This window comes from Notolepis coatsorum (genome assembly GCF_963971535.1).
Source record: "Notolepis coatsorum genome assembly, chromosome: 13".
NCBI classification, from domain to species: Eukaryota; Metazoa; Chordata; class Actinopteri; order Aulopiformes; family Paralepididae; genus Notolepis; species Notolepis coatsorum.
The window spans coordinates 4,270,515-4,298,196 of record NC_140177.1 but is presented as its reverse complement, the minus strand read 5'-3'; the positions used below and the strand labels follow the sequence as shown (position 1 = coordinate 4,298,196).

The window sequence follows — 27,682 nt, the reverse complement described above, 5'->3', positions numbered from 1 at the left end:
CACCTGCCAACATGCCTTGTGGAACTGGAAGACATCCCAGCCTAAATGTACTGTTGCATAATATATATGCAGTGCTGCATAGAAACAGCAAGACATTGCTTAAATTGTTACGCCTGCGGTAGGCGGAGCCATTATGCATTCGGTAGCGTCCCTCCCGACTGTGGAGGAGGCGTGTGAATCCGCACAATATCTCGCAAACTATAGTGCCGATCAGCCGGGGCTTTGGTGCAGAACGTTACAGAGGCACAAGGATGACCGCGTGAGAAGATGTTTCACAGGCAAAATGGGGAGTATTTTGGGGGAATTCTATTTCCAGCAGTCTCCATTGACTTTCATGTAGTCCTTTTGTGGAGTTTATGGTACACCTTTCTACCACCCGAGGGCGACAAATGCGGTTTTTCGCTCCGTATTCACAGGGGTCATCAGCACAACCAAAGTGCAATGGCCGAGCCTCACCCATCAGCACACACCTCTCGTTTCCAGTACTTCTGGTTAGGCAGTCGGTAACATAAACACTCACGTTTTCTATTGGAATCACCCGTGTTCTGTATGCTAAAGGCACATCAATCACATAGGAAAACCACAAACTGCAAGAATGCACTTGTGACTCATACACATCCTGAAAAGGCCACAAGAGACGACATAAAGCGTATGTGTACAATGCCATAGCTCCTTCATTCATTGGGGGGGGGGGGGGGGGACATATTTATTACTATAGGCGGCACGTGGTGTAGTGGTTAACACTGTCACCTCACAGCAAGAAGGTCCTGGTATCTCCCGGGCCTTTCTGTGTGGGGTTTGCATGTTCTCCCCCCGTGCTCCCCTCCAGAATAAGATAAACCCAACGGAAAAACATGCAGAACAGATCGCTAACGCGGTCGCATCCATGACTAAGACGGACAGGAGCACTTGGATTGGTCCCCGGGCTCTGCCCCACGCCGCAACCCATGTCTGCTTCTGGCTGCCCATGGGGGGAGGGGGTGTCAAGTGCAGAGGACATTTCGTCGGCGACCGCAAAAAAATGCATGTGTGTGTGTCGTATGTGTCGCCCCTCTCGCATGCGTGTGTTGCTGGCTGCATGACGATGTAGCAATGTGCTACAAATAAAAACGTCTTCAAAGACCAGTTTCATATGTGCTCCAAATGTGCTAAAGGTTTATGAATGTATCTCAACTAGGCTTGGGCGGTATGACGGTATTACGGTATACCACGGTATTTAGACATACCGACGGTATTGAAAATCAATACCGTCAAAATCACAGTTGGGTTTCAGTTTCTATTACACTGAAACAGAGTTTCGACAGGGACGGCATTGGGTTTCGGTTTCTATTACACTGAAACGGAGTTTCGACAGGGACGGCATTGGTTGTAGTTAGGGATGCCCCGATCACGTTTTTTGCCACCGATACCGATCACCGATCGTCGTGAGCCATATCGGCCGATACCGATCCGATACCGATCGTTTTTGATTAAAAAGAAATAAAAAATTATTTTATATAAAATCTTTTTTTTTTTTTTTTTATAAAATATATATATTATATAATTAGACTTGTACTTGTATTATCTGCGAGACATCGCCACCACGCAACAAGTCAAAATGCTCGCTATCTCCACTGTCTGTGTGTACATACTCTGCTTTGATCAAATCACATTCGGCTCTGCAGATTTACCCTAGGCTCTGCAGATATACCCTACTCCCTCAGCTATCCCCGTTAATGACTGCGACGCAAGCCGGGCTTCGAATATGCATCGAATGAGTGTTATAAGACATTGATATCAGGAGCTGTCTGTAGCTACTGCTAGCCGGAAATATAACGTTAAGACAACGCCTCAGTGAACTATTTAGTTGAATGGGACATTTCGTTTTGAACAGTGAGCTAAGCTAACGTGAGCTAACAGAGGTATCATACACTAGTACTAGATAACTAGACTATTGCTGGAGCATTTGTTGATATCAGGAGCTATCAGTAGCTAGCCGGCTAGATACCGTTCAGTTAGACAATGCCTCATCATGTATTAAACTAAAAGTGAATAGTTGACTGGGTCATTTTGTAGCGGTAGCTAACGTTAGCTCATGGAGGTCCCGTCCCACTAGACTAGACCCGTGTTTACATGCGTGCGGGAGGAGCTGGAGATTGATTGATTGATTGATTGAAAACTTTATTAACAGATTGCAGAATGGGTACAATACAGTACAGCTCAATACACACAATTGTTAAGGGGATGCAGACCAGAGAAAGACTTTCGTCTTGTTTACATCAGGGTCCCCCATTTTCAATTCATCTGGAGGAGGAGCAGACGCGCAGCACTGTGTGCAGCTCCCGGTGTCTGAGACAGAACTCAGCGAGTGAGATCTGTTTTGACGATCGGCGAAAATAAAACAGTAACGATAGCTAGGTAGCTAACGTTAGCTCAGGTCGAATGCACTATCTAGACTCAGCGTGTTTACAAACTCTACACGGGTACGGGCGGGGCTAGGGAGGAGGAGCAGTTTGCAGGTCCTCTGCGTCTGAGACAAGCGAGTGAGATATCCACTTGATCAGTTTCCGCGATCGGCGAATATGACTCATTATCGGAATTCCCCGATCGCATATTTATACTGATTATCGGCCGATAACGATCGATGGCCGATCGATCGGGGCATCCCTAGTTGTAGTGCACACACACAGCACGCGCCAGCAGAGGGCAAGGGAGGCAGGCCGTCTTTCCCGCACAGAGCTGAGCTGAGCATGATGGCGGCAGCATGTCAAACAAGAGCTAAACTTTTCTGCACACACTGTCGCATTTGGACAATTAAAGGACTCTGTTCGGATTTAAGCAAAACCCTTGCCACGAGTCGACTCGCCAGTGACTTCATCCAGCACAACGAGAGACAGAGGCACTTCTTTGGGAATGTAATATAAAACGAGGTGAGTGAGTGTTGACATTTTTTAATCCTAATGCAACTGGTTCACGTTGATACCTGGATGGTGCCGGCTAACTAGCTACCGTTAGCTCACGTTGATACCTGGATGGTGCCGGCTAACTAGCTACCGTTAGCTCACATTGATACCTGGATGGTGCCGGCTAACAGTAACTAGCTACCGTTAGCTCACGTTGATACCTGGATGGTGCCGGCTAACAGTAACTAGCTACCGTTAGCTCACGTTGATACCTGGATGGTGCCGGCTAACAGTAACTAGCTACCGTTAGCTCACGTTGATACCTGGATGGTGCCGGCTAACTAGCTACCGTTAGCTCACGTTGATACCTGGATGGTGCCGGCTAACTAGCTACCGTTAGCTCACGTTGATACCTGGATGGTGCCGGCAGTGGCTACCATTCTGTGATTTGTTTACTTCGAGGTTGAAGAAAGTGCACTTTCAGGTTGAAAGAACGGCCCTAATCTCAACGTGTTGAAAATGAAAGTCATACCGTCATATACCGTATACCGGGGTATTATGTCAGCAAGGTATGACGGTATGAAAAAAATTATACCGCCCAAGCCTAATCTCAACTAATAAACAATACAAGCAATAATGAAACTGAAAATTATTATAAAATAAGCACCAGTAAATAAACAAGGTAGAAATAAAAAATATGCAATAAAATAAAGGAAAAATAGCATGTGTGTGCCCAATCAACGCCTTTTTTTTTGTAAAATCAAGAAAATACAAAAGCAATATAAAATATATATAAATAGAAAATAACAAAAAAAACAAAAGAGACCATTTATGACCTTTTTCTCCTTATTTTTCTCCCATCCCAATTTCGTGTTTCCAATTCTCCCCTCCCCCGTCTTGAACGTTGCTCGCATATGCCCCCCACCCACTGGCCGGTTGTAGGGAGGATAGAAGCCTTGCATCACGTGTCCCCTCCGGTACACGAGGAGGCAGCCTGTCACATCTTTTCACCTGCCAGCGCGGACTCTCATTTTGGCGAGGTGTAACGTGTGGGAGGCTCACACTACCCCCGCCATTTCCTGTCTCTGCTGTGCAGGCGTCCCCCAACCGACCTGTAGGAGTCGCTGTCCACAACGTCCAGATTACCACCCATCGACTTCCACCCGCTGACTCTACCAATTGAGCCAGTATGAAGGTCGGCCCAAGCCGGAGGCAACGCAGAATTTTTTTTATCACATTTATTTTTAAAAATCAATTATTTTCCCCCCATTTGTTTAAACCAATGGGGTTTTTCTTCATAGTTGCAGATAAAGATTAGGCTACACTAATATTATAGTATTAAAAGAAACTGATGAGTTATTATATTCATTAAAGAAAGTTGATTTAATTGATTTAGTTGGGCTGGGGCTTCTCCCTGGGCTGGGTCTGGGGCTGGAAAGTTGATATAATAAAAATAATAATCAGATTAATCACTTTATTCAAATTGAGGATTTAGTTTGAGGATATAAAAAAAATAAAAAATTATATTAAAATAAATTTCTTTATTTATTTATTTTTTAACGAAGGTTCGAACGTTCGTTCGAAAAACCCTGACGAAGTTCGAATCCCAAAAACAGGGTTCGGGGAAACAGCCTTAGACTAGGTTACAGTCATGATGCAGCCTCTCTCTCTACCCAGGGCCTCTGAGCTGTAGTTACAGTCATGATGCAGCCTCTCTCTACCCAGGGCCTCTGAGCTGTAGTTACAGTCATGATGCAGCCTCTCTCTACCCAGGGCCTCTGAGCTGTAGTTACAGTCATGATGCAGTCTCTCTACCCAGGGCCTCTGAGCTGTAGTTACAGTCATGATGCAGCCTCTCTCTACCCAGGGCCTCTGAGCTGTAGTTACAGTCATGATGCAGCCTCTACCCAGGGCCTCTGAGCTGTAGTTACAGTCATGATGCAGCCTCTCTCTCTACCCAGGGCCTCTGAGCTGTAGTTACAGTCATGATGCAGCCTCTCTCTACCCAGGGCCTCTGAGCTGTAGTTACAGTCATGATGCAGCCTCTCTCTACCCAGGGCCTCTGAGCTGTAGTTACAGTCATGATGCAGCCTCTCTCTACCCAGGGCCTCTGAGCTGTAGTTACAGTCATGATGCAGCCTCTACCCAGGGCCTCTGAGCTGTAGTTACAGTCATGATGCAGCCTCTCTCTACCCAGGGCCTCTGAGCTGTAGTTACAGTCATGATGCAGCCTCTCTCTACCCAGGGCCTCTGAGCTGTAGTTACAGTCATGATGCAGCCTCTCTCTACCCAGGGCCTCTGAGCTGTAGTTACAGTCATGATGCAGCCTCTACCCAGGGCCTCTGAGCTGTAGTTACAGTCATGATGCAGCCTCTCTCTACCCAGGGCCTCTGAGCTGTAGTTACAGTCATGATGCAGCCTCTCTCTACCCAGGGCCTCTGAGCTGTAGTTACAGTCATGATGCAGCCTCTCTCTACCCAGGGCCTCTGAGCTGTAGTTACAGTCATGATGCAGCCTCTCTCTACCCAGGGCCTCTGAGCTGTAGTTACAGTCATGATGCAGCCTCTCTCTACCCAGGGCCTCTGAGCTGTAGTTACAGTCATGATGCAGCCTCTCTCTACCCAGGGCCTCTGAGATGTAGTTACAGTCATGATGCAGCCTCTCTCTACCCAGGGCCTCTGAGCTGTAGTTACAGTCATGATGCAGCCTCTCTCTACCCAGGGCCTCTGAGCTGTAGTTACAGTCATGATGCAGCCTCTCTCTACCCAGGGCCTCTGAGCTGTAGTTACAGTCATGATGCAGCCTCTCTCTACCCAGGGCCTCTGAGCTGTAGTTACAGTCATGATGCAGCCTCTCTCTACCCAGGGCCTCTGAGCTGTAGTTACAGTCATGATGCAGCCTCTCTCTACCCAGGGCCTCTGAGCTGTAGTTACAGTCATGATGCAGCCTCTCTCTACCCAGGGCCTCTGAGATGTAGGTTCTCTCAGACAGTCCTGTTGCTAAAATCACCTTGAAGACTTGCAGCACGACCATGTCAAATTTCCCATCAGACGGCGTTTCCTCGGAAATAGTTCCGCGTCAGTGTGGTGAGAGACGGAGCGGTTACACAACCTCTCTGGAGGGTTGTGTAACCTTTACCTAGGATTTGACTTGATTCAACAACAAAGCAGTCGGGGCAATGGCAAGCCGAAGGCGGTCGCAAGTGTTGATTACACTTTACAAAGCTAGATGCAGACAACACTCGCTGCAATATTATACACAGTATATATTAACAAATTGTTCTAAATAAATAAGAATGATAATAAATTATTTGAAGTTCGGTATCGATTCACAGGTACCGGTTCAAATGTGAAAAGGTACCCAACCCTTGCAAGTGCAACATTTCTCAATATTCAAAAAGGGTTGTTTTCACAGGCCGTATGCCGACAGAAACATAAACCTGTTACCGTATCGCAAGCACTAAGTGGACATAATTACATACCCTTGTAAATAGAAATGAAAATAATCAACAGTTTACTTAGAGAATTGAACGAGATGGCCTACACAGGCCTGTACACTGCGATGATATGATCGCAAATTGCCCCCTAATTTGGTCCGTGCGAGTTTAAAATAATATCTGGGGGCAAGCTTGCGAGTGGTGATTTCAACCCTTCATTCGCATTTCACTCCTAAATTAATCCATACAAATTGTAGTAAAACATTAGCCTACAACCAGGGCTGTACAGTGCAATATAATGTTGCGGTTGTAATTTCATTAGACAGACCAGCGCGGACCTTTAATAACATGCAATTTAATTGACACGAGCAATGAGCTAACGGTAGCTACTAACCAAGGTTACCATTAGGATTATGCTAAGCTAACTAGCGATCTCTGCTAACCCTGGAAAACGGTCAAAGCGGACTCCACAAGACTAGTTCCATTCGTGAGGAAAGGGGGTGAGTTATATTGACAACGCTTGACAACAGAAGTTTAAACATAACTTCATATTTATTGGTTATTATTCATTTCTGTATATCATTGAATTTCCATCTCCGTGTGTCTCCATCTCTTCCTGTTTACATTCGAGTGTGACGTCATCATCTACGGCAGCTTAGACTATCAAAACGCGAAGGGGGGGGCTGGCTCTCTTGTTCGTTCTCGCCCCTCTCTCTCTCTCTCTCTCTCTCTCTCTCTCTCTCGCTCTCTCTCTACATTCAATGATTTAAAGTAGCCAAATGTTACACACAGTATAAATACTAACTGGATAGTTGATGATATAAACATTTAATTTCATTATCTGAAATATTCTAAAATCATTAAGTCTGTGTGATTATTATTTTCTCACAGTAGTGTCTGTGTATATATATATATATGTGTGTGTGTGTGTGTGTGTTTGGCTAAAGTGGATAGAAAACACAGTACTGTGTAAAAGGCACCCAAGAGTTTTTATATAAATTGTCTTAGATGTAAGCAATTTTTTTTATTAGTGTGTCAGTAGACTACTCTTAGTACATTTTCATTAAATTATTTTTTAAAGCATCTTCATGGTTTAATAATGCAAACATATGTTGCAGGGACTTATTATAATCATCATATTGGCGTGACTGTATGCATCAAAGGGTTAAATCAAGCATTTTTGATGCATGTCAAAATATCGCGATATCATTTTAGAGGCCATATCGCCCAGCCCTACTATAATGGTAAAATAGTTATTTAAAAATGTGCCCCTAAAAAATATTCTTTGCCCCTAAATTTCTCATTTAGGGGCAAGTGTGCCCCTAGTGAAAAAGCTTAGCGTACAGCCCTGCTACAGGGAGGAGGTGACCGCTGGAACAGTGGTACAAGGACAATCAGGGATTACACCCCCCCCCCCCCCCCTCCCCCAGTCACCATCAACGGCACAGAGGTGGAGACAGTGGACACATTAAAGGGTTAAATGAGGACCTGCCACAGGTTATCCACCTCAGATCCTTCTACCGGGGGAACCATAGACCTGTCCGCTGTATTACAAACATATCGCGTTCGAGCCAATCAGCGACACCAGCTGAGTCACGTGACTCAAGTTGCCTCGGACCCACACGAGCTGCTGCGCTAAAAGAATACGTTAGGGCTCTATGGAGAAACCATGGCACTGCCCTGACTATAGGTTGTTTAAAACGAAAACGGCTGGATGTCATTTGGCCAAATCAGCGTGGCTGTGAGTGTGAGTCTTTCACCTTTTACATATCTAGCTTTTGGCATGGATTGATTGTTTAGATCGCTAGCATGGCTAACAAATGCAAATAATATGGTGGTCTGCCCCGTTGTTCTGACCAGGATTACGTTCCCTCAGTGTTAATTTTGTTGACTAAATTGATGACGAAAGATGTTCGTCAACGAAGGTTTTTTTTCATGACGACAACGAGACGTGACGTCACGTTATTGAAGACCATGTCACGCTAACGAGACTAAATAGTTTATTAAATATCGTTGACCACAACTGAGGACACAAAAATGTAATTTACAAAAACCAGGACGAAATTTCTCTTCATGTATGTTGATATTGTTGACTAAAACAAGACGAGACAAAATAATTATAATGCCATCGTCCCGAGTAGAGCAGTATGACGGGGAGCTCCGTTATTAGCATTAGCTGAGAAGAGCTATTTGAAAAGCTAGTTTTAGCTTAACGTTACCTTGGCTAAAATTGGGACTATTCATAATCCAGCTGCAGACCTGCAAGCAAAGTACAGCAAGTTGGCAAAGGAGTATTCCAAGGTAAATCACTTTTTCACCAGTAACGTTACATTGTTTGTATTTCCATCTAGCTCGCGTTAGCGGTTCCCTTCTGCTCTGGTGATGCGCGCACACAAGAGTCTGACGTGTACAGTGAACAGGTCTATAGAGTCTCCTGACGAGCTGCATCACCACCACCTGGTATGGCAGCCCGTATGGACCGCGAGGCGCTAGAGAGGGCGGGCCTGCAGCCTACAGGAGGGGTCGGAAGGTGCTTCTTGGGTAGGAAGTACAGGAGTCTCAAAGCTCCAGCAGACTGAGGAACAGCTTTCTGCACAGGGCAGGCTACCAGACAGCTAAATAAATCACACACACACACAATGAGAAAAATAAACAAAACGGTGCAGATGAGGGTCTGTATTAAGAGTTGTTCCGATACCGATATACCAGTATCGGAAATGCCTCCGATACAGCCTAAAATGCTGGTATCGGTATCCCAACAACCGTTCCGTGGGTGAACTCATTGAGCCTAGTTGTCAATTAATGATACTAATATATATAATAATAATAATGCAGGACCTCTTTAGGGGGTCTTTATTCGGCATGCAACGAACTGGACATGCAATTGGAGCGGCACACACACACCGGGATACACACACACACACACACACGCATTGTCTTTTTCTCAGTCGCCGATGCGATTGAGTCTCTGCACTTGACCCATCCCGTCGTCCTTCCCCCCATGGGCAGCCGGGAGCAGATAGGGCGTCAACGTGAGCCGCGCCCCCGGGGACCAATCCAAGTGCTCCTGCCCGTCTTCGTCAAGGACGCCACAGCGTTAGCGATCTGTTGTTGTGCATGTTTTTCCATTGGGTTTATCTTATCGGGGGGGAAACCCTTGCGAGCACGGGGAGAACATGCAAACTCCACACAGAAAGGCCCGGGAGATACCCCACCTGGGTAACTGGCATCATGGAAACCTGGTCCCCAAGCGGGAATCGAACCCTGGACCTTCTTGCTGTGAGGCGACAGTGTTAACCACTACACCACCGTGCCGCTGTATACAACGCTATACAATCACCTGTTGTTGAATAAATACCATTACTTTCTAGTTATTACTAAAAAAAAGTATATATAAAACAGTATATCTGTAAAAAAATATATAATTTTATAATTAATATAATATAATATTAAAAAAATATATATATTGGGTGCTCCAGTAGCACACCATGTACCGCGCTGCGTCGCGGACCTGGTTGACTCCGAGTTCGATTCCCGGACTCGCCGTCATTTGCCGAATGTCTTCCCCTGCTCTCTCTCCCGTTTCACCCTACATCTGTCGGTCATACTTGACCAGAAAAGCGATAAACACTAAAAAATGAAGTTAACTGAGATAACTGCAGCAGAACTCAAGAACTAAGTTACTAGGAATGTCTGATCACCACTGAGTGTGTCTGGCTCCCACCTAAACTGCACGGACTATATAACATATGATGTATATCACGTCGGTTAGGCAGGGTACCTTGTGTATACTGCACCCGTGTATACTACTGTATACTTTACTTACTCACAGTATATATTTAGATGCTAGCGTTTATTGCAACCATATTTATTGTAATGTGTAATATAACTGATAGGGCATACAGCAGGGCTATTAAACTTCTGGCCCGCGGGATGATTCTGACCGGCCCGCCAAAGATTACATGATAATAAAAAAAAAAAAAAAAAAAAAAAAAAAAAAAATTTAACTTTTTTCTTTTCATGTCAACGTTAACACGCACAATTGAGCCAAAAGTCACTTAATTAATGACAGATTTCATTGATAAATTGAGGGAAAACTTTGCAAGTCGATTTGATGAATTTGACATGTCCAGAGAATTGATGCATTTTGTGAGCAACCCATTTGCCAATGTAGCTGCTATTTCCACAAAAGGACAAGAGTTCCTTGCATCACTTCACATTGATGAAGGTCTCCTGCAACTTGAAATAATTGACATGCAAGCATCATCTGCTCTGAAGCAGGCACTTGAGAATGAATCCACCACAACAAACAAACAGTACTGTAATTGCAAATCTGGTATGTCATAAATGTATAGATGTAGCAGTACGGTCTAGGGATGCCCCGATCACGTTTTTTGCCACCGATACCGATCACCGATCGTCGTGAGCCATATCGGCCGATACCGATCCGATACCGATCGTTTTTGATTAAAAAGAAATTAAAAATTATTTTATATAATTTTTTTTTTTTTTATATAAAATATATATATTATATAATTAGACTTGTACTTGTATTATCTGCGAGACATCGCCACCACGCAACAAGTCAAAATGCTCGCTATCTCCACTGTCTGTGTGTACATACTCTGCTTTGATCAAATCACATTCGGCTCTGCAGATTTACCCTAGGCTCTGCAGATATACCCTACTCCCTCAGCTATCCCCGTTAATGACTGCGACGCAAGCCGGGCTTCGAATATGCATCGAATGAGTGTTATAAGACATTGATATCAGGAGCTGTCTGTAGCTACTGCTAGCCGGAAATATAACGTTAAGACAACGCCTCAGTGAACTATTTAGTTGAATGGGACATTTCGTTTTGAACAGTGAGCTAAGCTAACGTGAGCTAACAGAGGTAACATACACTAGTACTAGATAACTAGACTATTGCTGGAGCATTTGTTGATATCAGGAGCTATCAGTAGCTAGCCGGCTAGATACCGTTCAGTTAGACAATGCCTCATCATGTATTAAACTAAAAGTGAATAGTTGACTGGGTCATTTTGTAGCGGTAGCTAACGTTAGCTCATGGAGGTCCCGTCCCACTAGACTAGACTAGACCCGTGTTTACATGCGTGCGGGAGGAGCTGGAGGAGGAGCAGAAGACGCGCAGCACTGTGTGCAGCTCCCGGTGTCTGAGACAGAACTCAGCGAGTGAGATCTGTTTTGACGATCGGCGAAAATAAAACAGTAACGATAGCTAGGTAGCTAACGTTAGCTCAGGTCGAATGCACTATCTAGACTCAGCAGAGGAGTCGCCTCCTCTGTGTTTACAAACTCTACACGGGTGCGGGCGGGGCTAGGGAGGAGGAGCAGTTTGCAGGTCCTGTGCGTCTGAGACAAGCGAGTGAGATATCCACTTGATCAGTTTCCGCGATCGGCGAATATGACTCATTATCGGAATTCCCCGATCGCATATTTATACTGATTATCGGCCGATAACGATCGGTGGCCGATCGATCGGGGCATCCCTAGTACTGTCTATCGGTATGTCATGTATGTCACATATGTTACGATGAATTGAAAATGGGGGACCCTGATGTAAACAAGACGAAAGTCTTTCTCTGGTCTGCATCCCCTTAACAATTGTATGTATTGAGCCGTACTGTACCCATTCTGCAATCTGTTAATAAAGTTTTCAATCAATCAATCAATCAAACATTTTGGATAAAGTGTATTCATGTCAAGACATTCCCCAAAATAAAAACGCTGGCAATATCTGTGCTAACAATGTTTGGCTCAACATACACCTGTGAATCCAGTTTCTCTCACATGAATGCCATTAAAACAAGCAACCGTGCCTCCTTGACAAATGAGCATTTGCATCACTGTTTGCGGGTAGCCCTCACTTCCTATGAACCCTCTTTCTCTGCCATTGCCCAGTCAAAGAAGTGCAATCGCTCTCATTAGATGTGTGTATGTAGGCTAGGCCTGTCTGCCCCCCACCCCCCTGATGTTTGAGAGTTAAGAGTGGACAATAAGTGCTAATAAGATGCTGTGATTTGCTGTTGTTGCACAGACATGAAGCACTTTTTCATAAGCTCAGCTGCACTATAAATGTGTTTTTTTGTTCAAGTGTTGATGTTAGAATGTTCAGATGCACATCATGCACTTGTTTGTTTTTTATTTTATTTTTATATTGAAATGTTGAAGAGGAGATGTTGCAGTTGTTGCACAGTCATAAATGAAGCACTTTTTGCAGGAGATGTTGCAGATGTGGCACATAAATTAAGCACTTTTTTTTAAAAGTATACTACTTTTGCAATGTAGTTAAATAAAAGTTGTGAAAATGTGGTTGCGTGTTGTGTCAAGTGTACATATATTCATAGCACGGGGAGGCGCCGTGGCAGTCCGGCCCCTGGCCCCTTGGGTTTCTGACAATGTGGCCCCCTGAACAATTTAGTTGAATAGCCCTGGCATACAGAGTAGACCCTCATCTGCAGCTTTGACCCCACTGCCTACTTGCTCATACGAGTATATTCAGAGTTAATTATATTGTTTACACTGCCTATTTTTACTTTTCTACTGTACTATAATTGTATTGCCTGTATTTATGTCTACTATTACCCTGCCCATACCTGTACCTCCCATCCCCCATGCTGCTATGATGCCTGAATTTCCCCAAGGGGATCAATAAAGGAATATCTTATCTTATTTTAACTAGAGGCTAAAACATGCCACAAAACCTAGTATCTTATTGTATTTTCCCCCAACAGATTAATTAACTTTTATGAACCAAGATAACTTACTGTGGAGGAGCCACCATGGCTGGATGGGCTCAGTCGAAACGGAAACTGGTGAATCTAAAATTCATGGCCTTCGGTCAAAGAGCATCATTGGATATCTCACCAACGTTGCCCCCTATACGACCTCGTCCCTCGTCACAGACCGGAGGTGGAGGGGAGAGGTGTAACCCAAACGACAGACTGGCCACGCGCCAGACTTGCGATTAAAGTAAGCCGATAGAATAGAAGATTTAATGACCAAAGGTGACAGAGCTTTCCCTGTGCTGTGGAGCGCCGGAGGTCCAAGCGGAAGCACGGGGGGTCAGGGTTAGGAGGAGGAGGTCTCCTGGGCTTCTGCAGGCCCACACAGGCCCCCGGACCCTGGGCACGAGGAGTCACCAGAGGCCCCACGATATTATCATGATACTAGAGTCACCAAAGGATACCAAGGCTGAGACCACTTATCGATATATCGATAACTGCGTTATTTGATTATTGAAGTGAGATGAACAGAGTGAAAACTTAATTTTATTAGATAAAACATGTTTGACGAAGTTTTACTTTGCAGTTGAAAAAAGGTATTAGGTAATAAATCGCAATATATCTATTAATATCGCAATACTCGGCATATCGCAATATATTTTGAATCGCAAATACTATCGTATCGTGACCTATGCATCGTGATGATAATATCGTAGTATCGTGAGCCGGCCTCTGGCGATTCCCACCCCTTAGCAGCAAATGCAGTCGGTGAGAGGAGAGCAGACGTCTCTCTAGCAGACTGCCGTTGTTGGGCCTTTCCTGGAGTTAGGCTTCTACTACTGCAGTTGAAAATAGCGTCTGCAGTTCCTAGAGGTCTGCTCTCCGCTCTCCGTGACGTCGGCCGAGCGTCTCAGGGTGCCGACGCGGCTGATCTCTCCCGACACGGAACACGTTGTTGGCGAGTCACACGTCCTCCTCACACAGCAGGACGGTAGGATTAAGGCTAAAATCGGCAAAGTGCCCCTTTAAATACAGTCGAGTCCTTTCTGAGCCACAATCCATGCTGTTCCTCGTGCTAAATGGCTGCATTTATATAGAGCTTTTATCCAAAGCGCTTCACAATTTGTTTGTTCCTCACATTCTCACACCGACGGCGGAGGCGACCATGCAAGGGCAGTTAGGGGTTAAAAGTGTCTTCTTGCTCAAGGACACTTTTGACACGCTGCCCCGAGAGGAGCGGGAATCAAACCGGGAACCTCCAGATTACCAGGCGACTGCTCTACACACTGTCGCCCCGCAACTAGCTCCGGCTAGTTAGCCACAAACCAATGCAAAGTCAATGTGTGTGTGAGTGTGTGATCTCAGATCTAGGAGCCGTGGGTTCTGAAGGAGAGCGATGTGATGGAGAGGAATCCTCTTAAACCAGCATAATGCTCTTCCACCACGCTGCCCCCCTCTCTCTCTCTCTCTCTCTCTCTCTCTCTCTCAGCAGTGATGCTCTTCTCTCTCTCGCTCTCTCTCTCTCTCTCTCTATCAGCAGTGATGCTCTTCCCCCACGCTACCCCTCTCTCTCTCTCTCTCTCTCTCTCAGCAGTGATGCTCTTCTCTCTCTCGCTCTCTCTCTCTCTCTCAGCAGTGATGCTCTTCTCTCTCTCTCTCTCTCTCTCTCTCTCTCTCTCTCTCTCTCTCAGCAGTGATGCTCTTCTCTCTCTCTCTCAGCAGTGATGCTCTTCTCTCTCTCTCTCTCTCTCAGCAGTGATGCTCTTCTCTCTCTCTCTCTCTCTCTCAGCAGTGATGCTCTTCTCTCTCTCTCTCTCTCTCAGCAGTGATGCTCTTCTCTCTCTCTCTCTCTCTCTCTCTCTCAGCAGTGATGCTCTTCTCTCTCTCTCTCTCTATCAGCAGTGATGCTCTTCTCTCTCTCTCTCTCTCTCTCAGCAGTGATGCTCTTCCCCCACGGCTGCCTCTCTCTCAGCAGTGATGAAAATTCGATCCCATATCTACATTCGTGATTTTCATGTCAGAAAATCGATAACATTTAAGCAAACAATTCTTATTTCATTCCTTTTTATATTTAGAGACGGCCTAATTTATCTAAAAGATGCACATGCTACTGTTTCTGTTTGTTTATTAAAACCGGTTGATAGAAGTGCCTATTTATGTGCAATACCCTTTGGTTTTAATGATCCATTATATTAAAAAGAATAACTGAATTTAAACTGAAACAGAAAATAACAATATATTTTTAATTAAAAACATTTAATAAGTACATTTTTTTTGCCTTTGAGCAGTGTGACGCATCCCGGCTACATTATCTTCTCACTCCTTCCTTCCTTCCATCTCTCTCTCTCCCTCCCTTCCATCTCTCTCCCTCTCCTTCCTTCCATCTCCCTCCATCTATCCCACCATCCTCCCCTCCTTCATCCAGTGTGCTTCAAGGGACCATCGATTAGGCAACACCTGATAAATCCACCATCGAGCTTCTCCACGTTTCTCCATCAATCGCTCCCTCATCCCCTTCCTCCTTCTCCGCCTTTCCCCATACGCTCACCCTCTCTTCATTCATCTCTCTCTCTTCCTCTCATAGTCTCCCTCTCCCCCCCCCCCTCTCATAATCTCTCTCCCTCCCTCTCTCATCTCTCCAGGGTTGGATCTCCGGTGGTCACAGACAGCAGCAGGGTTAGAGAGAGAGTGCTGGGATTTTGCCCACTGACTGAATACCACTTCCTGTGCGGATAATTAGCTTGGTTTCTTGAACTCTCAACAGGGATTCCGAAAGTAGGCTACTACTTCTGTTCCATATCGGCGCCGGCAACAAATGGACGTTTTTGCAGAAAAAGTGCACTCTTTTTAAGTTTTGAATCCTTTATAAAAGAACAATCAAATCACACAAGTCCATTTTCAGCTTGCAGATATGAGTGTCTTCACCTCTTATTATCAAGACTAAATCATGTACATTTGAGTGTGTATTTGAGTGTGTGTGTGTGTGTGTGTGTGTGTGTGTGTGTGTGTGTGTGTGTGTGTGTGTTAGGGCTGTCTTAAATACTTCAAAGCTTCGTTCGATGGGCAGGGGATTCGAATATGAAAAGAAAATTCAAAAAAGAAAAAAAAATATATATATATATATCTCCAATATTTTCTTTTCTTTTTTGTGCAAAATCAACTGTGCCTCTCTTTGTTAACTACAACAAGCAGTGCTGTTTGTTATTTAAGATGAGGTGGGACTCGGCACTGACAGATTTGTGTTCATTGTGCTGCTTTTATAATAAAGCCTCAAATGACGGCTTACAATATTTCATGAAAGCAAAGTGCAATCAGTCGATTTGAATCTAATGTTGTGAATCGATATTACAGATGATGACTGTCACTATGGTGATGTGAATTTCTCCCATATCGCCCGACCCTACATTCTGCAGTGCAACAGGAACTCGTGGAGGGGGGGGGGGGGGGGGTGGGGGGGTGGGGGGGGTGGCTTCAGGAACCAAACATGACCCCAATATTGCCTGGACTCCAGGGGCCCGTTAGTGTGCGATGCTGGATGGATGATGCTGGATGACAGCCGGCCCAGCGCTCCGTCCTCCCGCAGCGCCGCCAGGCCTCACCGTCACAATGTCACATGGCATTAACAGCAGCACGACGCCCCGTGGTAATGCACACACACACGTGCACACACACACACACACACAACATACTACACACACATGTGCACAACACAACACACCAGGGTTGGGTACCGAACTCTGTACTTTTAAGGCATAAAAGAAAATATTGTTTGTTTCCTGTTGGTTGTCAGTTAAGGCCATGGGTAGGTAGGGAATTTATTTTATTTTATTTTTTATTTTATTCTTTCCCACGGCAACTATGGATAGGGAATTTCTTTATTTAATTAAAATGTTCACAACAACATGGATGCATGTACTCTGCCAGCATGTTTAATATCCATAATACTAAAGGTTTGACTAAGATTTCTATGAAACTTTATTGTAAAAAGAAAAAAAGATAATTTTTTATATATTTTTTAAAAACTCATAAAATAAATTGGGTCGCACCTAAATCGGCAGGGTCGGTCGGCAACCGGAAACAAACCATTTTTTCTTTTAGGCCTAAGGGTATCGACCGAATTACACGATTCACGCTAGATCCATCGGTAGTTTGGTACCTTGGCTTTACATGTTGTTTAGTATAAAGTACAAGAGTGTAATATACTAGACAAGAGGGAGCCTTTTCCACATATATATATATATATACACACATATATATACGTATTACCGTCCCATCTCTTGGGTCTTTGGAAAGACCGGACGAGGTGAGAAGAGTTTGATCATATTTACCGAGGATGGCCAGATAATGTTGATATTTAAACATTTAAAAACATAATACATGATCATGATGAGACTCATTTTGTGTGGTGTGTTACAACAATAAATAACCAACAAAATGTTCTAAATAAATAACAATGTTGAAATTGAGATGTTTGGACTTATAATTATTTTGTTTACATAGACTCAGAGAGTTAAGTACTGAAAAGGTACCGTTGGGTACCGATACCGAATTCCAGGAACTGGTACCGGTACCGGTTCAAACGTGAACAGTACCCAACCCTAGCTGATGTCTTATAGATTTCTTTAGTAATAGATGGATGCTTTCTGCTGAGATGAAGAAACCTTGACAAACTGTTGCTGTGCAACAATAATTATAATATCATGGTCGATTTACACAAAAAAGTGTATTCATACATGATTCTAGGTGCTCTGGTTCAAAAGTACATTTTTCAAGATGGCACCAGAAGGTATTTTGGATTTGGCCCTCCGACAAAAAATGCCGGGATTTTTGGGAGGGACACAGGGGCTAAATCTTTTATAAAAAGGTCCATAGAAGTCAAATCAATCATCAAAACATCTTAGCCAGAGATTAGAATGGTCACGGAATTGAGGTTCTTGACCCAACTATAATTATCGTCAGTGAGAAACACAGTGCACTGTGGGTTAAATCAGGCCATGATTTTTTGTAATCGAGTAAGTCGAGGAATCTTTCAGTTCTAACACAGAAACACACACACACACACAATATGATACCAATCTTTACAGCGCATCATCTCCAACAAATACCCAATTGACCCATCTCAAGCCCCACCCTGTTTTCTCGATCCTCCGATCACAACGGTTGCTTTGTCGGAAGGGAAGAAACAGTTGATTGGAGGATCAAGAAATGAGGGCGGGGGCTTGATAGGTAAATTCTACAGTTCAATCTACACCCAAAACATACACGCATGGGCTGCATGACGGTTTTTAAATTGAGCTGAAAAGCCTATTTGACACTGTGCCTTAAAACTATGAATGTTTTGCACTCGACATTATTAAGTTTTGATAAGTCAGCTGTGCTTTGCTGCAGTGTGTGACATGTAAGCTTTCACAGCTGTGCTCTTCGTGTTGCTATGGTTACATTAGATTGGGTGGTGGATGGATTTAGAACGGTGAATAAACCTGAGCTGAAAAACTGAACTTAAGGAAATTGTGTTTTTAGCCAGTCTACATCTGAAAGCCTTCGCAGCAGTTCAGTGATGTTTTTAACCAGTCTACATCTGAAAGCCTTCGCAGCAGTTCAGTGATGTGTTTAGCCAGTCTACATCTGACAGCCTTCGCAGCAGTTCAGTGATGTTTTTAGCCAGTCTACATCCGACAGCCTTCGCAGCAGTTCAGTGATGTGTTTAGCCAGTCTACATCCGACAGCCTTCCGCAGCAGTTCAGTGATGTTTTTAGCCAGTCTACATCCGACAGCCTTCGCAGCAGTTCAGTGATGTTTTTAGCCAGTCTACATCCGACAGCCTTTCGCAGCAAGTTCAGTGATGTTTTTAGCCAGTCTACATCTGACAGCCTTTCGCAGCAGTTCAGTGATGTTTTTAACCAGTCTACATCTGAAAGCCTACGCAGCAAGTTCAGTGATGTTTTTAGCCAGTCTACATCTGACAGCCTTTCGCAGCAGTTCAGTGATGTTTTTAGCCAGTCTACATCTGAAAGCCCTTTCGCAGCAAGTTCAGTGATGTTTTTAACCAGTCTACATCTGAAAGCCCTTTGGCAGCAAGTTCAGTGATGTTTTTAGCCAGTCTACATCTGAAAGCCCTTTCGCAGCAAGTTCAGTGATGTTTTTAGCCAGTCTACATCTGAAAGCCCTTTCGCAGCAAGTTCAGTGATGTTTTTAACCAGTCTACATCTGAAAGCCCTTTCGCAGCAAGTTCAGTGATGTTTTTAGCCAGTCTACATCTGAAAGCCTTTCGCAGCAGTTCAGTGATGTTTTTAACCAGTCTACATCCGACAGCCTTCGCTGCAGTTCAGTGATGTTTTTAGCCAGTCTACATCTGACAGCCTTCGCAGCAAGTTCAGTGATGTTTTTAACCAGTCTACATCTGAAAGCCTTTCGCAGCAGTTCAGTGATGTTTTTAACCAGTCTACATCTGAAAGCCTACGCAGCAAGTTCAGTGATGTTTTTAACCAGTCTACATCTGAAAGCCTTTCGCAGCAGTTCAGTGATGTTTTTAGCCAGTCTACATCTGAAAGCCTATGCAGCAGTTCAGTGATGTTTTTAACCAGTCTACATCTGAAAACCTTTCGCAGCAGTTCAGTGATGTTTTTAAACAGTCTACATCTGACAGCCTTTCGCAGCAGTTCAGTGATGTTTTTAACCAGTCTACATCTGAAAGCCTTTCGCAGCAGTTCAGTGATGTGTTTAGCCAGTCTACATCTGAAAGCCTACGCAGCAGTTCAGTGTTTTTTTTAGCCAGTCTACATCTGAAAGCCTACGCAGCAGTTCAGTGATGTTTTTAGCCAGTCTACATCTGAAAGCCTTTCGCAGCAGTTCAGTGATGTTTTTAACCAGTCTACATCTGACAGCCTTTCGCAGCAGTTCAGTCGTGCAGAGACTATGCGCTCCGTTTGAATTGACCGCCTGTTGAGTTCATTTCGGACAGATATAACTTCAAAATGTTTATTTTTTTTTATTTTTTTTCTGGCACAGTCAAAAGCCTCTTTCGCACATGAACTCAGGACAATGGCAGAGAACATGGTAAATGGTGCATTTATATATAGTGCTTTTATCCAAAGTGCTTTACACGTGCCCTCTGCTCACATTATCCATTCACTCACACATTTCACACACCCACGGGGGGGAGGCAACCATGCAGCAAGGTGCCAACCTGCTCATCGAGAGCTGTTAGGGGTTAAGAGACGCCAAGTGTCTTGCTCAAGGACACTTCAACACACTCTGCCCGGGGAGGAGCGGGAATCGAACCAGGAACCTCCGGATTACCAGACGACGGCATTGCCTGGAGTTGCCCTTTCGTACATGCAGCGCACGGCCGCGTGCGATTTTCTGTGTCAGACGTGTTCGCAGCACTTCGCACGTATGGCACTACGGTGCTTGGTTTAGGCCAGGGGTCTGGTGCCTGCCTGGGGAGAGGTGCTTGGTCTGGTGCCTGCCTGGGGAGAGGTGCTTGGTTTAGGCCAGGGGTCTGGTGCCTGCCTGGGGAGAGGTGCTTGGTTTAGGCCAGGGGTCTGGTGCCTGTCTGGGGAGAGGTGCTTGGTTTGGTGCCTGCCTGGGGAGAGGTGCTTGGTTTAGGCCAGGGGTCTGGTGCCTGCCTGGGGAGAGGTGCTTGGTTTAGGCCAGGGGTCTGGTGCCTGCCTGGGGAGAGGTGCTTGGTTTAGGCCAGGGGTCTGGTGCCTGCCTGGGGAGAGGTGCTTGGTTTAGGCCAGGGGTCTGGTGCCTGCCTGGGGAGAGGTGCTTGGTTTAGGCCAGGGGTCTGGTGCCTGCCTGGGGAGAGCGAGGGCAGGACGTGGAAACAGACCTCCTCCACCTGCGAGTCGTACAGAAGATCATCACTTTAAATATTTAATTAACCGTCATGCTAGGGCTGGGCGATATAACGATAAATATCGCGATATATTTTAATAATCGATATCGAATATCGAAATAATTTTTGACCTGCAACAGGGCGGTTTTAAAACCAGAGACAGTGGACAGACTTGTCTTTCTTGCCTGCAACTTAAAGTAATGGCTTTGCTTGTCCAAATGACAATACTGACCAAATTGAGATTTATTTTTCTCTTGTCCATTTATTTTGTTTGCTTTCTAATTTAAAATACAGTTTGAAACCGTCTGTACACAGTAGGCTATGTGTGCTAGCAGAACTAGACTCCAGTCGTGAGTCACGGTGCACATGTGCGGTGGTTTGTCCACCAAAAAAGCGCCAAAAGATCGAAAATAAACTAGCAGAGCCAGAACTGTTCAACTCCCCTGGAGCCACAGCCAGCAGAGAAGCCGGTTTACTTTCGCTTTTAAACCAGCTGCAGCCTGAGAACTGGAGTGTGAGGGGATGTAACACTAAAGATGGCGGCAATGACAAAGAATTGCTGCAAAATAAACATACATCTGTTGTTAAAAAAAAAAAAAAAAAAAAATTATACTTATAACAATTCGATAATTATCGATATTGAGAAATATGATAACATTATCATATCGTTATCGCGATATGATTTGTTTCCATATCGCCCAGCCCTACGTCATGCAACTCCACATCGTTGCAAGTTAAGTCATCATGAAATATAGGCTATGTGGATGTTGTTGGAGAACGTCACTGAACGTATGAAATCTTAATTATGTTAGGATGTGCAAGTGTGAGTGAGGGGGAGAGAGATGAAGGAGACAAGGGAGACATGACGAGTCGTGAACTTTGGCAGCTCCTCTTTAGATTACATTCAGATGTCTTGTCATCATGCAGCACGAGTACTGTACAAGAAAAGAAGCTTGGCAACCAACCAGAGTGCAAATGTAGCAGTAAAGTGCAACAGTGATATAAGTACTGGGGGAGTTTTGTAACTTTGGCTCCTCGTGCCGTTTCGTGGAGCTTCGGACTGTCCTGCACCTCTCATACACTCGCGGAGAAGAAGAGCGTTGATTGGCTGTCTGTCTCTACTCGTCATTCTCCATGTTTCGACCAATCCGATACCGCTGTGGGCGGGGCACAGAGTCTGTGCTTCAGAGAGAGAGAAAGTGACGTCGGCGGTGCACATGCTGCGTCCAGGGGGCACATAACTTTATCTGCCCGATATTTTTTTTTATTAAAATAATGCAGATACAAATAATATAAGACAATGACAAATATCGATTCCGGCCAGACCGATAATCTGTTGTAAGTGTAACTCTATGGAATACATTAACCTGCTATAGAAGTGTAACCCTATGGAATGCATAGAACTGTAAGAATAATAATAAAATTATAAAAATGTAATAAAAATATATAAAAGATACTGTAATAATACATTAACCTGCTATAGAAGTGTGACCCTATGGAATGCATAGAACTGTAAGAATAATAATAAAATTATAAAAATGTAATAATAAAAATATATAAAAGATACTGTAATAATACATTAACCTGCTATAGAAGTGTAATCCCAATAAATGAACGTACTATAGAAGCGCGGTGGCGGTACGGCCTAACATTTATATATTTCACATTTTGAACGGTTACGGTACATTTGTTTTTCTCATAATAATAGAAAATGCTTTTTCTCTCTCTCTCTTTCACTTAACATGGGTCCAAGTTGTCTGCTATGCCACAATCTGCCCATTTCACATTCCAATTATCCCTCTCAACACGACAATACAAATCCATCTAACCAGACGACATCCTACATCATAGGCTCCACACAGCGATCACGCATGAGTTCAGCTGGAGCGATCATCACACAACCAGGCTTGCTAAAGCATAACGTTAGCCAAATACAAAAATACAGCGTGCCGGTATGATGACTGTAATTTACTCATCATTAGTAGCAACACTTGTAAAACTGACTGAAAACTCCACAGTAGACTACAGACTCCAGGCAGAGGCGGGGATTGTGGAAATTATGACGTGGTAGGCTCAAATTATGATGCTTCCAAAACAAAAAGGCATTGCGCAGCGCACCGTTCTTCTGACGTGACAATGGAGCCAAGTAAAACACTATATATCGTTGACCAAACTGATTTCACCACACAGCACAAACGTCCACTAGCTGTGGGGCTTATGGCAATAAAAAGCGTGCATATCATTTTGTTAATTTGTCTGAAACAGCCCACAAAAACAGCCATTGGTCTCTTTCTGCTTCATAATGTTAGTCCCAGGGTCTTTCTTGGGCAGTATTGCAGCATTGTCCTTTGATAATCCATGAGCAGCCCGTCCTTTGATAATCGCCAGCCTGTTGACTCTTCTGACTTCGACCTGCAAAGGTCCAACTTGTTTGAAAAGCTCAATAAATAATATCACTGTCTTTTTTTTTACATTTCACCAGTTATCCGCGTTGCCTACTTCACGTGCGCTCGGAAGCACCTTTCTTTCAAACCAATTCTCCCGCATCGCGGCCGCCGCCCTGCACTTCAGAAAGCATGCGTTTGTTTACGCCGAGGGTTTTAAGCTGCACCATTTGCACAATAATGGAACACCTTTTTGACATATTTTTTCCACAAAGTAGTTCATTATATTTTAATGGCAGCGTGCAGTTTGCTAGCTTTGTGCGTTACACTTGTAAGTTGTAAGTGTGAACAGGCCCAAAAGCAGCCTTCTGGAGTCTCTACCTTGGCACAGATTAGCGGTATACCTCCCAGTACCCCTATATAGAAGTGTAACCCTATAGCACAGCGGTCTCCTTTTGGCCTTGCCTGGGATGACCAGTCTCCTAAACGGACCTAGTATTTCTGGGTGAGAGGGAAGCACTTCTGCCAAACTCTTCTCCGAATCTCCGCCTCACTTTCTCTCATTTATGTGCATCCAATTTTTGTCTTCCGTTAAATGTCCATATGGCAGGTCTTCGTAATATGTAATATTCATTGACCGCATCCTTTCATATCGAGATATCACGATCAATACAAAGCATTGTTCATTGACAAAAATCATGCGCTCTCAGGGTGACCTGCCTCAATGACCGGTCAGACAGACTTGCCTGCCTGAAGGCTAGCCAAGTCTTTGAGAAGGACAGCAAACACTCAATTCATGTTTCCTTATTATCTGAAGATATGCAATGTTTCGAACAACTGGTATTTGTATTGCCGCCGATATACGGAGGAAACATTTTTAAATATACAAATTAGTACTAGTGAGTGTAGTGTGCTAATCAGATGCATGTGTACAGAGTTGTAGTATAATATGTACAGAGTGATACAGGTAAAGACAGTATGGTAGTAGTACTGGTCAGCAGCGTAACTAGGGGGGGAAATCGATACGTAGTAGTATCGCGATACTTTGCGTGGCGATACTGTATCGATACAGGGACGCCAAGTATCGATATTTAATTATTCATAAAATATATGTATATATTTTTTTCTTTTTGTATAAGGAAGTTGCATTGTTCATTTCAATACCTGTAATAGTACAGTAGTCCACACACACGCACACACGTGCGTTCAGTCAAGTTGGAATATGACTAATACAAACAGTTCAGTTTGTCAGGTACATGCAACACAGATTACAGTGTTTACATCTGTCTGCTTGAGAAAATACCATGTTCTGCAATAAAAATGATTGAAGTGAGATGAACAGACTGAACTTTATTTTATTAGATAAAACATGTTGACAGTTTTACTTTGCAGTTGAAAAAAGGTAATAAATGAAATTTGATAAAAAAATAATAATGATATATTTTGTATCGCGATACTACCGTATCGTGACGCAAGTATCGCGATAGTATCGTATCGTGAGGTCTCTGGCGATTCCCACCCCTAGTAGTACTGTAGTAGTCTTACTGGTCAGCAGCGTTCTAGTATGAGTAGGATGTGTACAGATATGTAAAAAGACTATGTGCAGGCAGTACAGACAGGTGTGGATAGTTAGTTATATGTGGTGAGAATAAATATGTATACCGCCCAGCCCCCGGTGCATCCCTATTCCCTAATACTATGTCCTGATCCTGCATGAAGCCTGCTGCCTGGGCTGAGGAGTGTCAGTCTCTCTCCTAAAGGAAACTCGTGGCCGTGGTTTTGCTGAGTGGCAAAAGGGGAAATCTGCATCACATGATGTAGCCAATGAAAAAATCCTAACAATGCATTACAACATAGTATTATGGAGCCTATAGCCTTATATATGTCTCTCTGTCTTCCCTCTCCATCTGACACCAGCAACCCAGTATTTATATTGGTGGCACACCAACACAGGGACACAATCAATCAAGGACTGTGTTATGCAACACGGAGGGGGGACTGTAAAAGATGCAATATAATTTGGGGGCTAATCCATTCGTGGCGGGTCTGGCTGATAATATCACCGACACGGTGGGACCGCCACAGAAAAGCCATGAATGGTAAACACGGACACGCACGGCACGCACACACAGATGATTGAAATTGAGGAATCGAATATGCCCGAGAGGCCACACACACACACGACAAAGCAAACCACAGATCGAAACAAAGCAACACCCAGCCCGCTAGCATGTGTGTGCATTTCAATCCGACAGGAGAATATAAAGTTTCAGGGCTAGATCCACAAAGAATGGATTGCACGGTGCTAAATGTACAGTCTCCTCCCCACTGTATGTATGTATATACTCTCCCACCCACCCACCCCCTCCTAATGTACAGTCTCCTCCACATCATATGTATATACTCTGTCAGGATCTATGGGTAACAGTACTGTATATTTGCATATCGTATGTCACAAATGTAACAGTACTATATACCTGTATGTCATGTATGTCCCTATGCCATACATGTCATATATGTTGTGTATGTCATAAATGTCACTATGAATTGATTTAGATTGCAGAATGGGTACAATACAGTACGGTTCAATACACACAATTGTTAAGGGGATGCAGACCAGAGAAAGACTTTCGACTTGTTTACATCAGGGTCCCCCATTTTCAATTCATCATGAATTGTATAAGTAAGGGGTGCAACTTGCTCCGTGCAATCCATTATCCATCCTTTGTGGATCTAGCCCTCTCAGTGTTCCCACCCTGTACTGTACAGCCATTATGATTTATGATTCATCACCCGGCCGGCCGGTGTCATACTTTTCCAGTCACTCCCCTGACGTTGGTTAACTCCATCAGTCCATCTAGTTAGTTAGTTAGCCACATTGATTGACCGCTGGTGACTTGTGCTTAATTTTTTTTGCCTTGAATGAATGAATGAAAACTTTATTTAACAGATTGCAGAATGGCTACAATAATACAGTACGGCTCAATACACACAATTGTTAAGGGGATGCAGACCAGAGAAAGTCTTTCGTCTTGTTTACATCAGGGTCCCCCGTTTTCAATTCATAGTGACATATCTGACATAGACAACATACATGACATACAGGTATTTAGTACTGTTACATTTGTGACATATGGCAACTGCTCAGCTAAGTAAACACCTTTTGCTGTATTTTGTTAGGTAGCTTAACTTGCTAACTAACCACTGGCGGACACTAGATAATAATCCCTGACCCTGACCCACTCTCTCTCTCTCTGAGAGTCTAAATGCTCTCTCTAGTCTCTCCAACTGTCAGTGTGGCTGCTGGCTGCTCACAGATTAGCTCCATGTTAACAGTTAGCTCGCCGGGGCTAACGCAGCGCGACACGGAGTAAGACTGGTGGTGGGAAGTTTTCTTTACTTACTCGCATGCTATCTTTTAATGTCCCGGTATCGTTGTCCTCTCTGGCGTCCCGACTCGATAGGTGGACAAGCTTTTTTATCAATTACCGTACTCCATAAATCTTCTAAATAATTCAACAACATCAAACCCTGCTTCCATCTTCATTACTTTCACCATCCAGACTACCTTGAACTCGAGGAGGGTTTTTTCCCCCACAGAGTGGCAGATGTCTGAGCCAATGGCTAAGCGGTATGTAATCAAAGTGCCGCGCCCCCGTAAATAGCTACCAATGGGATTGTCTGTAAGGCCGTACCTTGATAATTTCCGCGATCGACGTTAGGTTGTCCTTGTCATTGCTCTTTGACAGCAGAAAGTGCTCAAATCAAATGTCTATCAACGATTCCATTAATAAATCACGTTCAATTACACTTTTTTTTTAAAAAACATTTTAAGATTGGTTTTAATTTCACTTGGCTCAGAAATGTATTGAAATCTAATAAATAAAATAAAAAATAATAATTAATAATAAATATAGAAAAATATAGAATTAAAATAAAAAATAAAAAAGTATTGCTTTGATATATCACTACGTCTAAAAGATTGAGCTGTACAGGTCACAATAAAATGTACCAAAAAATAAATAAATAAATGATACAAATTATTGCTCTAACCTTTCGTATTCAGACCAATCTCTCCAGCCCATGTGATGCCATTTCCCCCCAGCTCCCCGCAGACCAGCATGACAAATTGACTTGCAAAGGTTAAGTACTGGGGGGCAGCTCTTAATTGCCTCTGTGGTGAATAATGGATGACAATTGACTTTTAGCAGTAGACTTCCCGTTTAAATGGCATTCCACAAAACCAATTATCGTGACTGATCTATGTCAAGGGGTTTGTTTATCTTTCACATTTACCGGAGGTGATAATCGCCAATGTTTTGCAACTCTCCAAATGTACTGTCAATTGACCTATCTCAAACCCTGCGCTCTTTTCTTGATTCTCCAATCACAAC

At 43.9% G+C, this 27,682-nt stretch overlaps 1 protein-coding gene across 1 annotated transcript in view; it reads right to left on the bottom strand.

Moving 5' to 3' along the window:
• The window catches only part of hycc1 (hyccin PI4KA lipid kinase complex subunit 1), a 114,227-nt gene extending 87,392 nt beyond the window's left edge, over nucleotides 1–26,835 (bottom strand). The window contains exon 1 of the mRNA XM_084327549.1: nucleotides 26,693–26,835. The gene's annotated coding sequence lies outside the window, so the exon portion shown is untranslated. The remainder of the gene's footprint in view (nucleotides 1–26,692) is intronic.
• Nucleotides 26,836–27,682: the final 847 nt, after the last annotated feature.